This window comes from Amia ocellicauda, chromosome 1 (assembly GCF_036373705.1).
Source record: "Amia ocellicauda isolate fAmiCal2 chromosome 1, fAmiCal2.hap1, whole genome shotgun sequence".
NCBI classification, from domain to species: Eukaryota; Metazoa; Chordata; class Actinopteri; order Amiiformes; family Amiidae; genus Amia; species Amia ocellicauda.
The window spans coordinates 8899305-8905740 of NC_089850.1; positions in this window are offsets into that span (position 1 = coordinate 8899305).

The following is a 6436-nucleotide window of genomic DNA, read 5'->3' on the forward strand; positions in this document are numbered from 1 at the left end:
ACTAAAGGCAAAGACTTGCATGAAAGGGCTACTGCTGTTCTTTATGCTCTTCTAGGTCATGTGTTATACAGAAATGCTATTGCTTGAAATATCAGGGGACGTTTTTTATTTGCATTTCTTTCTACACATATACAGCACAAAGCATGCACACATGCACACACACCAAGTATTGTGGCTGTGATATGCTTCATTGAGTTTTTCTTACCTCTGGGGTAATGCTGAGGACAGATGTGTAAACTATCGTTGAAAAATGTATTCATATATAAAAACAGAACACAAAACAAGCACACAGACGATTAATAGAATGACAGTATATGTAATAAACAGCACTATTCACCTACATTTTCCACTGTGGCATTAATTCAAATGTGGGTTATATTTTCCAATGGGTCCTGATGCACACATCAAATAAAAAATGAAACTCTGTATTTATCCACAGTCCAAAATCATTTCATTAAATGTAGTGAAAAAGCTACAGAAAGAAAAATATAACTGGGGTAATACTTAAAACATTTATATTCAGTGGTATAAGACATATGCAAATATTAATAATTTCCCCAGCATTGCTGTACTAATTATAAAATTGGGTGCTCTTACCTTTATAGATGGCTTATGAACCTAACCATGTATTTACACCCATAGATGATTCCATATACATTTTACATAGAGTCCAACAGCACTCACTGATGTATTAAAAATAGCTTAGCTGTGAATAAGTGATAGCCTGCCCTGTTATGGATGTGCTCAAGCATTTAGAACAGAAAAAGAAAAGGGAATGGTAATTTAGTTGTGTGCGAGTGAGAGACTATATGGCTTATATTTAATTTGGCAGTTTAGGAAAGTTACAAGGGGGAAAAAAATCTTATGAGCGTAGATCATGCTTATAATTTATTAGAGCGTTTGATATCCTGGTACAGTAGAGCTAAAGCACTTTATCTTCCGAAAAATTATGGTAAATAAGCTGCTTATGACATACTGTTCTGGGTCTGTAGGGTGTTTGTCACTGTAAGTAGTTATCCATGTTCCTTGCAAGCTAACTTCAAAGGCATTGGACTGTATTTAAATGTATAACTATAACTCACTCCTCCGCCATTTAACAGAATGAAATATTCTTCAGAAATTAGAATATTGGAACTCATGCACATTGGGCTATTACTATATACTATATATAGTTGGTGCCTATTATTTAATCAAATGCCAGCTGCTGTTCAAAAATAATAGAATAAAAATAAATCTGCATTTAGTGTGGTGAGTTACACTGATCCCTTTGATCTTGCAGGTGAGGCATACAGATTCATCCTTCCTTCAAAACTGAGTATGCTGAATGTTGTATCGCTTGTTTTCTTGTTAGTTAGTTACTTAGTGACAGCTGAATTATTGTAAGTTATTGCAAACGAGGATTTGGTCTCAGTTAACATTATTATTTACATAAAGGTTTTGAGTAAGTGATTATCTTACTGGAAACACATACAATATATAGGCCTATATATTTGCAAATTAAAAGTCCTGAACAATCTTATTTTATATGTTTGTATATTTACATCAAAATTCCACAAAGTGGGGAGATATTTGCATTATATCAGCATGTCTGTCTGTTCATAACAGTATTAAATCCCCGTACAACAAAGTCTCGCGTTTGTTGAATGATGAACCAGTGGGATTATGGGTTAATGACCAAAGATCTTGCAGGAAGACAACTTTAAATCTTGACATTTGAAAATGGTTCCGATTCCACAGTATCTGTGAAATGCACATGCTGCTAGTCAGGTCACATGGCTGGGGGTCTGTGGCCAGTTGAAGTCTCAGTCTAGGATCAGAATAGCCTACAGCTTTCATTGTTCCTGCTCTTCTGACAATGTTGCCTTAACGCCCCCACTCTTAACACCCCATGACATCAGTTCCAGCTGTATGTCAACCCTGAAACCAGTCATGTCTGTGCCTCTAAATGACAGAACAGCCTTTACTTACATTTTGGTAAATGTGCAGAGATGTGCATCATCAAGAGCCAGTGTTTTGCCCTAAGTTTCACTGACATGCAAAAAACATGATTCTGCCAAATCATTTTAAACAGATGTGTGTAAGACCACTCAGTGCTTTTGACCGTCCATCTTCATGGAATTAGAAGTACACAACTACATCATGCCTTACCTGGTATATGTATATGCATTAGTTAATAACTGCTGTGTTGGAAGGGCTTATAAAATGTACAATATACTGTATAATTACACAGAATAAAAAAGATAGTAAGATATTCACATTTGTCTTAATTCTGCTGTTGTCATTTTGCTGGAGCCCCCCAAAAAAATTCCCCATATTCCTGTTTGGCATTCTGTGGGTTCAATTCATTTTTGCATATGAAGTTCAGCTGTCCACCAGACACCATACACATGCAGGAGAAAGACAGGGGTTGATAAGTCCGTAAATATGGTTTCCATGTGCAGAGAACATGTGTTTACAAGAGAGAATCTTGTCAGGAAAGTAATGACGGTCAGCTTACATCTTGTTTGAGTGAAACGTTATGCACCATGTCTTGTGGCAGGGATGGCATTCGGTTATAATTAATAATGATATTTCGTATCAGCAATAATAATAATTATCATATATTATATTATATATTATATATATATATTATATATGGTATATTATAAATAAGTCAAAATCAGGTATTGCAAATCACTGTGCTTGGAGACATAGGCTTACACAGTTCAGTGCTAGACACTACTGAATTCCCTAAATGTGTACATGCATCATTATTGCACATGTAAATAACCATACAGTGAAACTCCACCTCTGACATTTCAATAACTGTGTAAGTTCAGCATTTTCTATGATAGGGTTTATCATTTGATTGAAGTCCTGTAATGAGGTAGCATTAATCAAAGTAATATCGGTGGAAATTGACTGCTAGTTGACGTTTTGAGATTTGCAGAGGGACATCCATAATTTAAGTAAACAAACAACTTCTGGGGGAAGAAAGCATGGTGGCCATGGAGGTCTTTGAAGGGGAAATTGTCTATCTGCATTATTCCAGTAGAATATTGTCAAACTATTCATGTACAACATAATGCACATCATGAATGAACAAAAAATGAAGGAAGAAAACAAGGGGAAAGTTATCAATGTATGGACAACATATGGTTAAAACTGAAGATGTATTTACATACACATAGATTTAATTTTAATAAAAATTATAACTTTTCATAGATGCCATACTGCATATGGTGTTGATAATGCAGGAATAGAAGGAACAATTGTATTCATGGGAGTTGCTTCAATATAGATGTGCACTTCTGATATAAGTATTTATCCAGCCTTTTTTTTACATAAAGTACCAATTGGTTGCTAAAGAATGTCTCTGTCATATATTCCTACCATTTGTATATCACTCCTCAAGTATCGTTGAGTTCTTGGACATTTTGAAAGGCTACATAATTTACAAATCACCTTAACCAGTCATTTCAAGTGGAAAACATGCCATTATTATTTATTTCTTGGCTGATGCCCTTATCCAGGGCAACTTACAAAACATAAGAGCAATACAAAATTCAAAAATACAGTACAGTTCAAAGCATAATGCAATTTACAAATTTCAATTTACATACAGTACTCTTATCAGCTAAGTGACTGCATAGATGTAAGATATTATACACTCATGCTGAAAGATACAATTTTATAAATCTTAATTGGTTATTTTGAACTCGCTGAAGGTGTGTTTGCTTTTAATTTTTAATTTAAAATTTAATTTCAAGGGATTCTGCATCTTCAAAATTTAAACGAATGCTTCTTGAAGGTAATAATCCACCTATGGTCCCTTAAGGTTGTGCTGACTCTTAAAACGCATATTGAATAAATTATGAATTGAAATGTAATGTTCTGTTTTAGAACAAAATCCACTTGTTGTATTTGCCCTTAAAATAATACATTTTAATGACCTGAAGCAAAAAATAACTAAATGGTGGAAAAAATCATTTGGAAAGAAAGAACAAATGCTTTGTACTGTTGCAGTTTCAACTTCAAATCATTATATGTTGGAGTAAAACTTGAAAGGCCTTGGTTTTTATGGCTTTAAAGCACAGCGCCTGGCATTTCGCATGACATTAGGATTTTGTTTAATCAAAATGCACCACAAATATTATTAGTCACAAGCTAACGTCTACTCTTGATTTCTTTTCTTTTTTTAATATCGTTTGTTAAGCCGTTGACTTGACTACCTTATTTCTATTTATTTCACACTTAAGGTTCAGCTTTTTCCAAGTCAGGCCTAGAGTATATTTATTATGTTTCTCACTGGATGAGAAATAGTAGAATCAATTTTACATCTGCCCTGTTTTACATTCAGGTCAAGTTACTGAAAAAACAAACAACATAAAAAACATGGCCATATGCCTGTAGCAGATATGACATCATGTGGATATCTCCAAATTGGCCATGATTTAAAATGGAATGAATGTGAAATTTAGTTGGAGATGCAAAAAGTCATAATGACACCACCCAAACAATCACAAAGATCATGACTTGGAAAAATAATGGTCAGATCTCTTACAACCAACCTGCACAGAAGATCCATATATCAGGTTGACAATTCTATATCATAAAACTAATACTAATGATAATAATAAAGTAAGAGATGCACAGAAAGTTTGGAGACAACACTGCCAAGCTCCTAGGCTATGGATCATGTTTGCTAATGAGCCAGGGAAACAGCTGTAGAACATCCCTGGAGTAAGCATGACCCACTTCACTGGCGAATTTATAGATTGCCTTAAAGCACTGAAGGTTTCTCAGGAATCAATATTACACACCAAAATGTTTTTTTATCGGTCTGTTATATTAGGGCTGCAGTCTCTCCCTTCCTCAATATGAATTCAGCACATTTATAATAAACCTTAAGCACAAGGGTTACCTTTCCATGCAGGTTTTTTTTCACTCCACCTTAGCGACCTCTATATCAGTGAAAGGGCTTCACACCCTGCAAATCTCCACGGGAACATCAGTTGTCAGCAAGTCTCACATCTCTGACTCTCTCTCTCTCTCTCGCTCCCCCCAGGCCTCTAGGCAAAACCTTTCACACCACGATTAACCACGCATCCAGACTCGGGCTCAAAAAGCACGAGCCACTAACACAAGCCCAATAACACCAAGCACTAACTCTCTTGAATTCTGTCACACCTCCTGTCCAAAAATCACAATGCCTTGTCAATTGTTGCAGAATACAGAAAAGAACAAGACACAAACAAAACAGAAACCACCAAAAGCTTGGTCTTGTATGAGCAGGAGGATAATATTTTTAAATTCCACCCACATTTAAATGGATACAGAATGTGTGGCAAAGGATGTCATGTATATTATATACTTTACCTCATGGTAATAGCCCTGACACCAGTAATGAAGACCTTTGACACCCCCTGTCAAAACCAGAAATCTTGGAAAGCTTCAAATCCAAACTGCAATTAAATCTAACCATCATCGGTGTCTGCAACACTAATAAAAATAACTGTCACATTCATGCACAATCAAATTTCCAATATGGATTATTACTGGGACGAAGAAGTAAATTATTTAATGAATTCATCCTTCCCGTCTTGACATTTTAGGTACTTTCATGCTGAAATTACTTGTGAACCAAAACGTTTATGACAAACTGCAATATTGTACTATCGTCACTACATGATCCATGTGTTTTGTAACCTGTATTTGGTTTATTTAGGAAGTATTCTGTGTATTCTGACAAAGACACTCCAGCAGCTATTCTGAAATGGTAATCTGCCATATGAATCTGAAATAACCAACATGAATTACATTTTTTTTTTCTACAGTCTAATTTGCCAACTAAATGTAAACAAATGAGCAATGCAACATTAGCACCAAGGATTAGGGTTATATTTGACATATTGGCTGATGTAGGGATTACCACTATATTCTAGAATACCCTACGTAGAATAGAAGTATGTGAAATAGTATACATATTTTTATATACATATTGCTAAATTGATCTAATAACATGAATGTATTTCCAAAAGTTTACTGCAGCTACAAATTTAAACCAGTTTCTATTTTAAATGCAATGTAACAAGAAGCTGTAATTGCACCCACTTAATTAAAATATTCCACATGCATCAATATGTCTAGTGCAGCACACTCCAATTATGTGCACCAATTTGAGTTTTCAAATGGACAGACTACTTTATCAGGTCTCAGTAGTTAGTTTCTTAAATGGACCATACTTTAAAGTAGGGAACAGATCATTCCAAAGGTTTAATTGTGATGAGAATAGAAATGTAAATTCTGATCAATCCTTTCTGGAAACATCATTAATATTTTGTTTACGTCTGTTCTCCGCTGTTATTCTGCACTACAGATGGTTATAGGATAACTTAATCATCTAATCAACACAACTGTTGCTTGAAAGTGCTCGAAAATGTCAGTAATGGTAAAA